At 37.2% G+C, this 10409-nt stretch overlaps 1 pseudogene; it reads left to right on the forward strand.

Annotated features, from left to right (window-relative positions):
* The first annotated feature begins 3482 nt into the window (after positions 1-3482).
* On the forward strand, positions 3483-6562 carry LOC131150992 (GDP-mannose 3,5-epimerase 1-like; annotated as a pseudogene).
* Positions 6563-10409: the final 3847 nt, after the last annotated feature.

A 10409-nucleotide genomic window follows, 5' to 3' on the forward strand; every position in this document is an offset into this window, starting at 1 on the left:
GTGATTAAGAGACCATCTACATGTACCAAAAAATAGCGAGTAACATCAGCACTCATGTAGATAAATAGAGAAGAATCGAATTTAGACTGCTGAAAAGTGAGTTGAAGAAGACAAGCACTCAATTCTTGATACCAAGCACGAGGTGCTTGTTTTAAGCTATACAAAGATAGCTTTAACCTGCAAACATGAGAAGACAAATTAGGATAAAAAAAATTCGAAGGTTGAACCATGAATACATCCTTCTAAATGCAGTCATGGAGAAACACATTATTAACATCCAGCTGGCGAAGGGGCCAATTTTTTTTAACAACAATGGAGATGACAACATGAATAGTTACCGGCTTCACAACAGGGCTAAACATCTCATTATATTCAAAGTCAGGTTGTTGATGAAAACCTTTGGTCACTAATCGGGCTTTATAACGAGAAATACTATCATTAGGATTCCATTTGATACGAAAAACTCATTTGCAACCAACGGGTTTGATCGTAGAGCGCAGTGGAACCAGCTCCCATGTACCATGTTTAACCAATGTAGTGAACTCCGCGGACATAGCATGTCGCCACTTGGGATCTTTTCAAGGCCTAAGACACACATGTGGGCTTAACAAGTTGAGAAAGAGGGTGTTGAGTGGCAAGGTAAAGTTGTTTGGGTTTATGAATATTATTCATAGACCGCGTAGTCATACCATGAGTATGGGTCGACCGGGCCAAAGATGCAGGGTATGGTGGATGAAGGGATTACCTCTAGAGGAGAAGGTGCAAGGGAGGGTGATGAAGCCGGAGTTATAGGAGCGCTGTCCATCACGGTGGTATAAGAGGAGGGTATCTGTCCAATGGAAGGCATCGCTGGAATGTCAAGGTCCTTTGTCATAGCATCTGAAACTAACAAAGAAGACACAACAACATGGACAAAGGAAGAAAATGAAAAAATACATTCATCAAAAACCACATGTCTAGACACATAAATGTGAGAGGTAACAAGGTCCATATACATATAGGTACTCTGAGAACTCAAGTATTCGAGAAAGAGAAAAGGCATAGATTTTGGGTGAAGTTTACCAGTGGCATATGGTTTGAGCCATGGGTAACACTGACAACCAAAAATATGTAACTTTTTGTAATCAGAGCGATGACCAAACAAACATTCAAAAGGAATTTTATTTTTCAAAATAGGAGTGGGCATACAATTTATTAAATAAACCGCTGCCTGAAATGCATAGGTACAATAAGAAAGAGGAAGACTTGCTTGACTTAACAGGGTGAGACCGGTTTTGACAATGTATCAATGCCAGCATTCACTTGTACCATTTTTCTCAAGTGTGTGAGGAGTAGTGGTAAGCCAACTAATGGAATTAGAGGAGTGAAAATGACGGAGAGCTTGAAATTCTCCCCCATTATCGGAGTATAAGTGTTTGATGTGAAAGTCAAACTGTTTTTCAAGTAGCCCTTTCAATTGACAAAAAGTGTTGCAAACATCACTTTTTCGTCGCATGGGAAACAACCAACAACATTTAGTGAAGTGATCAACAAACAAAACATAAAAACGAAAACCAATCAAGCGAAGTGGAATTTGTAGGCCCCCAAACATTGGTATAAATGTATTCAAGTGGAAGAAAAAGACAACTTATGACTTTCATTGCATTGACAAGCATTACAAACGGAAGATACAAAGTAATGTCATCCGCTAAGATGGGAGAGTCGATCACAACAAGTTCATTGACTAATACCTTGATGACGTGGAGATACTCCGAGACTGAGCAGGACTCTCGCTGAATGAGACTCAACTCTTCCTTAAGTTGCATAACACGAGTGCGTGAACGATTGGCGTACAATCATTGCAACTTGGAGCGGCATAAGCGGCTCGGAGACAGATGCAAGGATGGCGTGGAGGATCAACTTATCTTACCAAAGCCAATTCTAGAAAGCCAAATTGGAGACACCTGTAGAAGATGAACCGACAGAGGAGATGCTAGGAGAAATGGCTTGTGACGGACAAACTGTTGTACCGTCAAGATAGCCTTGAAGGTCATAGCCAATGAGCAATGACGTCAATTGGGCACACCAAGAAGGGAAGTTGGAAGGGGTAAGCTTCAAGGGAAGTTGGGAGCCAACATTAATGGCAATAAAAGAAGAGTTTCCATTGCTGGGAGTGTCGAGGGTGGTGACAACAATAAAATTTAGAAGAAACAACCATTAGGAGAGAGAGAGAGAGGAGAGATAGAGAGAGAGAGAGAGAGAGAGAGAGAGAGAGAGAGAGAAGAGAGAGAGAGAGAGAGAGCTCTGATACCATATAGAAAATGCATGACCCTTTCATTGATGTAGAAATGTCTTATATATAGGATTTGTACAAGGTATAGTTATTACAAATTCAAAGGTATTTAAATAGTAAATCAAAGATATTCTAGACTATCAAATACAAACAGATATTCAAGTAATACAAACTAAAGAATCCCATATTACCACAAACATCAGATATTTGCAAATCTTCAACTGTTAGGATTCTCGACAATTCAGCAATAAATGTAACTGTCCACGGTTTGGTGAAACCATTGACGGTTTAATCATAGTAACCATTATGTCTTAATTCTTTAAAGCAACCATAGAATGGATTATTCAAACTGTCGATGGTTTGCTAGAAAACTAAGTAATTTCCTTAATAGGTACGGGTGCGGAGGGTAACGCCCCTACGGTACGGTACAGAGGTATTTGAGGAATTTTTCTTATACCTCTATAAAGAAAAAAAATTGAAACACGAAAAACAATGATATTTTTATTCAATAGTTGAGCCATGAACACTAAGTACTTTAGAGAGGATACAAGTAGGGGTATTTAAATACTATTACATGATATAGGTCATAATTATAAAACTCGTGATTTGAGATAAGATCTCTTTTGTTACCATATACATCCTCTTTTTTAAATAAATAGATTCTGATTTGTTAGCATATATGACCATTAGACATTGACTTTGGATCTTTGACGCTGCTTAGTCTTTATTGTGATAATTTGTCTCGAATTTTTGTCATTTAAATCTATAGTGGAAAAAAGTGACCGTCGACGGTTTGGTGTAACCGTCGATAGTTTTGCTTCGGAATTGCTTTCTGAGTATGTTGAGCTATGATGCATTGTTAACACTCTGTACTATTAGAGTTGGTATAAATACATATGATATAACCCTACTTGCTACAATAATGAAATTTAGCTGCCCCACGCTCCTGTAAATGTAGGCATACTGATGAACCACGTTAAATCCATGTATTTTTGTTGCTCTATTTCTTTGGTTTTTTTTTTTTTTTTACCGTACTATTTATCTTAATTGCCGCACGTTCCTCAACAAATTTTAAGATAGAAATATTGAATCTTTTTTGTATAATGACTCCTTGGTTCCTCATGTAATGTCTATGTATAGACAATGTTTTCATAAATGAAATATATAGAGAATTGCAGCAGATTCCATTCTGTTTTAGCATCAGCAAATTCTTCCACTCTGCTGACAGAATTGTTGAAGTTGCAGAGACAATTCTTCATAATATTCTGGATCTTCTTCCCTCTTTAGCAGAATCTGAGATCCAGAACTACATAATATTCTGGGTCTGCTTCTTCTTTTTCTTCTTCAGCAGAATTCAATTTTTATCATGTGCGTTAAAATGCTGTGTATAACACAGTGAACTGATTCAGTTTTCATTGCAGTAACCCCTGTCTCACTTGATTTTCAGACTTGCTCAAATGTATTTTTTATTTTCTAATGCTGTAGAATGGGAAGAACTGATGGAACAATATATGGGGCATACACTTATGAAAACCTTGAGAGGGAACCATACTGGCCTTCGGAAAAGCTCCGAATCTCAATCACTGGGGTAGGTGGATTCATTGCCTCACACATTGCAAGGCGATTGAAGAGCGAGGGGCATTATATTATTGCTTCAGACTGGAAGAAAAATGAGTACATGACTGAGGACATGTTTTGTCATGAGTTCCAACTTGTCGATCTTAGGGTGATGGATAATTGTTTGAAGGTCACTACTGGAGTTGATCACGTGTTCAACCTTGCTGCTGATATGGGAGGTATGGGCTTCATTCAATCCAACCACTCAGTCATCATGTATAACAACACTATGATCAGCTTTAACATGCTTGAGGCTGCAAGGATCAATGGTGTAAAGAGGTCGGTTGGATTTGCGGTATTTTATTCCTAGTTAATGAATTCTCGAAGTTGATTTGAAAAATCAGTGAGCGGATGTTTCCTTTTTTAAGTACACTGATGCAGATTCATTTCACTTTGTTGTTTCCCATCACATTTGGAATCGGTTGAGTTTTTTTGTTTCCTAATATTATTAGAAATAAGATGATTCTTTCCATCCTATGATACTATATTTAATTAACATTTTTCATCTGGTTTTCAGGTTTTTAAATTCCTCAAGTGCTTGCATTTACCCAGAAATCAAGCAATTGGAAACTAATGTGAGCTTTAAGGAATCAGATGCTTGGCCAGCAGAGTTACTTTTTCCTATATTAATTAACCGCTATTGGATTTTCACATATTAATTTGAAATTTTAATCGAATTAAGATTTCATTTTGCTTTTACTGTAGCCTCAAGATGCTTATGGGTTGAAGAAACTAGCAAAGAGGAGTTATGCAAGCACTACACAAAGGATTTTGGGATTGAATGTCGGATTGCACGGTTTCATAACACATTCGGACCCTTTGGAGCATGGAAAGGTAACCTTCTGCATGCCGTAATTGCCATAGATAAATGGATGATTATAATGATCTTGTCTTCTTGGCTTTCTTTTAAATATAAGTTGTTTCTCATTTGTTGATTTTAGGTGGGAGAGAGAAGGCACTGCTGCATTTTGTTGAAAATTTCACTTGTGAGTTTGTCTCATGTTGAAAAATTTGAGTGGATGATAGGTGCTTATATACATGTTGGACCCAAGACCCAATAGGTTTAAACTTTTGAATTAAGTTGGTGTTCACTCATGTGTATCGAACCCACCCATGGGCACACATTCTATAGGAAGGGCTACAAACTCGATCGTTTACTTTCACTGATGAATGCGTAGAAGGCATCTTGAGGTAAACTTAAACTTGCCTATTAAATGAACACATGATGAAAATTAGGATGTGATGTAATGGAACTTACATTTGTGTAAGGCTCAAACACACTATTTTGAATGTTGCTTGATGTTAGCCATGGTGTGACTAGTTTGTCCATGTGATCAAATTAATAAGAGCCATCTTGAAAATGGAAAGAACAATTTTGTCTGAGTTCGAATGTAAGGCTTATGCTATTTGTCGTGAAGAAGTGCATAATGTTAGGTTATGAAGCTTTGGCAGTCAGCTTGTATCACAATAGAACAATTTTCTACAAACGTTTAGTTATTTTTATTCAACTTGGCAATAGAGATTTTTTCTTAACAATGTATCATTCCTTTTCTTCTGCTTCGAAATGAGTATTTTGGAACAGTTTCTGAGATTGTACGTTTAGAATACATAGGCGAAGAAGAAGAAGTAAACTCAACCCCCCCCCCCCCCCCCTCTCCCTCTCTCATGGAATCTTTTCGTCTCCAATTTCCAAATAACGGGAGTTGAACTTCTTTGTTTTGGAGAAGGGATTTATCTTGATATTTTATGCTCAGGTTGACAAAGTCAGACTTCCGGGAGCCAGTGAATATTGGAAGTGATGAGATGGTTAGCATGAATGAGATGGCTGAGATTGTCCTCAGCTTTGAGAACAAGCAGCTCCCTACCCACCACATTCCTGGCCCAGAAGGTGTGCGTGGTCGTAACTCAGACAACACTCTGATCAAAGGGAAGCTTGGTTGGGCTTCCAGTATGAAATTGAAGGTACTTGTACCTGTTGGGCTCCTATCAAGTCAATCCACCTGCTATTATAAGCAAACTAGAAGACTTACTGATATTTATATTTTCATGACATTTGCAGGATGGGTTGAGAATTACATACTCTCGGATCAAAGAACAGATTGAGAAAGAGAAGACTCAAGGCATTGATCTGTCAGTTTACGGTTCATCAAAAGTTGTAGGAACACAAGCTCCTGTTCAACTGGGCTCACTCCGTCCAGCTGATGGCAAAGAGTGACAATGGTGAATTTCATTGGTTGTTTTAGTTGCAATGGAAGGCCAGGTTTTATGACAGTGCCTGTCATATTTTGTTGGTTCACAATTTCTGTCTGAATGCATTTTCAGATTGCTGTCTACTAGTGTTTTTCCTGCTCTAAATCCCTTTATATGCAGGAGAATGCCTTAAATTCTGTGCTGACTGTTGTTGGTGGAATAATTACCTAAAGAAGTTTCATGTCCACTTCATTAATATTGTTAGTGAATTGGGTTATGTGAATTGTTTGTCCTGTACAACCTGCCATCTGTTATTTTGATGAAAAGCCTTCCTGCTACGGGTTGTCCTGGAAGTATTGTAAGCGGTCAATTTTAATAAATGGCATTTTTGTTCTTTGTTTGGGAGATTTGAACTAGTGGAAGGCAGGAAAAAGAAGCCTGCCTAATTGTTACTCCCATTACAAAGTTCTCCTTTCATTTGCACATTTGGATCAGATGAGATTTATGTTAAAGCAGGATGTTTTCTCAATTTAGTGCAATTTTGTTGTCACAGCACACACAGGCAAGGGCACAGCACCTCATATTTGGCACATAAGACCTGCGTGAGGCCTCTCACGTGCCAGACACCATATGCTGTGCCCCTTACAATACGTGCTATGGCCATAGAGCCAGCGTACAAATTATTTCTTTTTAATCCTTGTTCTTGCTTCTGCCTGATATGATTATATAATTTCGGGTACAATGAAAGGGTAGGAAGTAAAGCCAAGGCCATATAGCCCTTGGCTTGGAAGAGGAGTATTAATGGTTACGGATATGAGAAAACCACATCTATACCATGCATATTAGGATTTATAGAACTTGCCCATGAAATAAATGGCTGCTTAGGGAGAAATGAAGTTGTGAGGAAACCTGAGGCATCCATATGATTGGCTTCTCATGTAGAATTTGGTTTGCATTTGTAGGGTTCTCAAATTTTATTGGGAGTTCTCTATGAGGCACTCGCAACTTAGATCTGTACAAGGGTTTAAAACAGAAAGGAAAGAGGATGTTTATTTGAATACCATCTGTTAACAAGTTTTTTGGAAATTTTGTTTCAGACAATTGAACACCATTATAGGCACTTTGCTTCATTGCTTGCATCTAATGTCTATCATCTGGCAATGCTTGATTCACCTCCACCGCTACTGCTATGGAGGACTGTGAGGCATGATTGGTTGATTAAAAGTTTTATTGTTGCAAGATTTATTCTACCATTCAGTCCTAGTAGGCCTTGCGGCATGCCAATAATTGATGGACATGTGTGGGGAAGGGCCCAAACGATTAGGGCAGTAGGAGTTTTGACCCTACAAATTGAGAACCTGCCAAAGTGAGGAGATATTTTTCAGAGAGGAGAAATGAGGGGTGGGAGTTGGATGGCATGAAGGGTTTCTTGCAGAAAGAGGACTTAGCCAACAATGAGAAGGGAAGACGTTTGCAGCACAGTTAAGAATTATATTCAAATCACTCACATGAGTCTAAGGCCCTTCCGTTTGTAATAGCCTTCAAGTGGATAACCCTCTAAATATGAACCACAACTCAACAATCTCCACCTTGATGAATATTCACACCTTTAGAATTTTTAAACTTGTACCTCCACTTGAATTTATACATCACTGATTTACTAACGAGCAATATGGAGAAAGTTTAAGCAATGTAGGAACTTCTACTTGGTAAAAACCTTCGTCAACATGTCAATTGCATTTTCTTGTATAGCCAATTTAACCAACTGAATCTCATTCATAACAATCAACTCTCATATCTTATAATATCTTAATGCAATGTGCTTTGTTTTGGCATGATAGATCTAGTTCATTGTTGAGTAAATAGCACTTTAACTATCACAACACAAATGAATAGTCCAGCTACTCTATGCCAAGTTTAGTTATCAATTCCTTCAACCAGAGAGCCTCCTATGCAACCATTGTCACTTTCCTATACTCCACTTGAGTGATAGATAATGCAACAATTGACTATAACATGAATTTCAAACAAATAGGTCCACCTGCCATAATGAATGCATAACTTGTTGTAGATCTCCTACCATCCAAATCTCTTACATAATTTGCATTAATGAATCTTTGAACTAAAGCTAAATCCTGTCCTCTAAACTCAATGCCAAAAGCTATAGTGTCTTTCAAGTACCTAAGGATCCAGTCCAAAGCACTTCAATGTTTCTTGCCTAGATTTTCCATAAACTTACTTATTATACTAACTGCATGTGTAAGATTTGGATAAGCAACCCATTACATCAGTGTATATACCCTTGTCGTATCCTCCACATCCTTATCTGATTGTGGACATTGTGTTGAAGATAGCTTGAAATAATTTTCCAATGGCGTAGTCACTAGATTACATGCCAAATATCTCCAACACCTTCTCTATATATGCCTTTTGAGAGCCCCAAAGCTTTTGATCTTTCCTATCTCTCTGTATTTCCATGCCAAGGATCTTGTTTGCAGCACCAAGATCCTTAATCTCAAATTCCTTAATCAAAGGAGTTTAAACCATTGACATCATAGATATTCTTTGCAACAATCAACATATCATTAACATATGTGTAGTGCCTCGAACCCAGTGGGGCTCGGAGTACTAATATTCTATAAATAACCCTACAAAAACTCAAATACCACAATATCAACATCCATAATTAATATAAACATACAGCTAACGGAAAAAACATACTTTTACAATCATGCATACCAGAGTACTACCTCTTAACCTTAATATCAACATCTCCCCAAAAACATATTACAACATTGAATAACCAAAACAACTAGATATAAACAAAATATTGTCCCAACACTACTCACTCTGCACTAGCTCGTCTAGGTCCCACCTTGAAGCTCCTAGACTCGGTTTCCTGAAGGTCTTGAAAAATTTGTATATTTAATGGGGTAAAACACTTCTCAGTAAGACGGAATAAATTATTATCAGTGTGTGGCTAACATGAGTTTTAAAGAAATCAAACACCTTATTTAATTTACTTTAACTGGAAAATATATATAGCATTTGTGTAATATAACTCACACCTATACAGTTGGAAATACACATTTTCTTCACAATATAATATGTTCAATAAATAATAGCATTTACATAAATTTACATATATGTATAGAAGAAACCCCCTTTTGGACATGCAACATCATCATGTATAAACCCCCATGATCGGGTTGTGTGGTCCAAAGACTGGACCTAACCCTGGTTGGCCTACCACCAGGCTAAGTCAAATCTCATGTCTGCAAGTCCGATTTGCCTACCCAACCTGGTCTAAACTCCAGAGGGGGTACATAACCCTTTCGTGACCAAATCGACTTTTCATTACCAACACTTTTATCTAGAACAGTGTGGTTGCACTATCTCAAATATTGGCCACGATACCGTGCTCTCATCACATCTGGTCCCCAGGATTCTCAAACCATATAATACAATTAAAGTAATAAAAACTATTATTTAAACTCATTCGTCATTCAGGACAAAATATGTCATATAAAAACCCAGCATTCAGCCGTCATATCAAACCCTTGGCATACAGTCGTTATATCAAAACTTGGCACTTAGCCGTCAAATCAATCTCGGCATACAACCATCATATCAAAACCCGACACTTAGCCGTCATTTCAAAGTTTCACCATTTCCCACATTTCCAGTATTTTCATCATTTAGTATAAATCACCTTTTTTTTTCCACAATAATACCACAAAAATACTCAGATTCAATTATGCAGTAAAATATAATTAAATCTCATGTCATACGATTTATTCAATAATTATAATTTCACCAATTGCCTGCAAAATTTTCAAAATATATAATTGGTAAATTTAATTATGATGCAAGTATGATCAATTCCCCATTTTTAAATTTAATCCCCAATATATTTTAAAAACCTGAATATGATCAAATCCTTGCAATTTAATTTAACTCCAAAATATTTTTAAAAAATCTGATTTGATCAAATCCCTAGAGTTTAACTTAATTAGGATATACTCCCAAAAATCCCTATCTGAACAAACCCTGCAGTTTAATTTAATTAAAATTTATTCCCAAAACATATGTATAATAATTCAAAATTACCATTCTCATAAGCCTAAATATTAAGAAAATCATGTATATTATTCTTGAAACCAAATACTACAATTTAATCGGGAATATTTTCAAAATAAACTGACATAATCTATTCCTCTTACCTCATCCCAGGAGTGGTGCCTATGACGCACCTACGACAAATCCACTTCGGTTAAAATGTTGGTGGCTGAGAATATGGAACCCAATGGTTTTTTCCATTCTTCAATCG

This window comes from Malania oleifera, chromosome 3 (assembly GCF_029873635.1).
Source record: "Malania oleifera isolate guangnan ecotype guangnan chromosome 3, ASM2987363v1, whole genome shotgun sequence".
Taxonomy (NCBI): Eukaryota; Viridiplantae; Streptophyta; class Magnoliopsida; order Santalales; family Ximeniaceae; genus Malania; species Malania oleifera.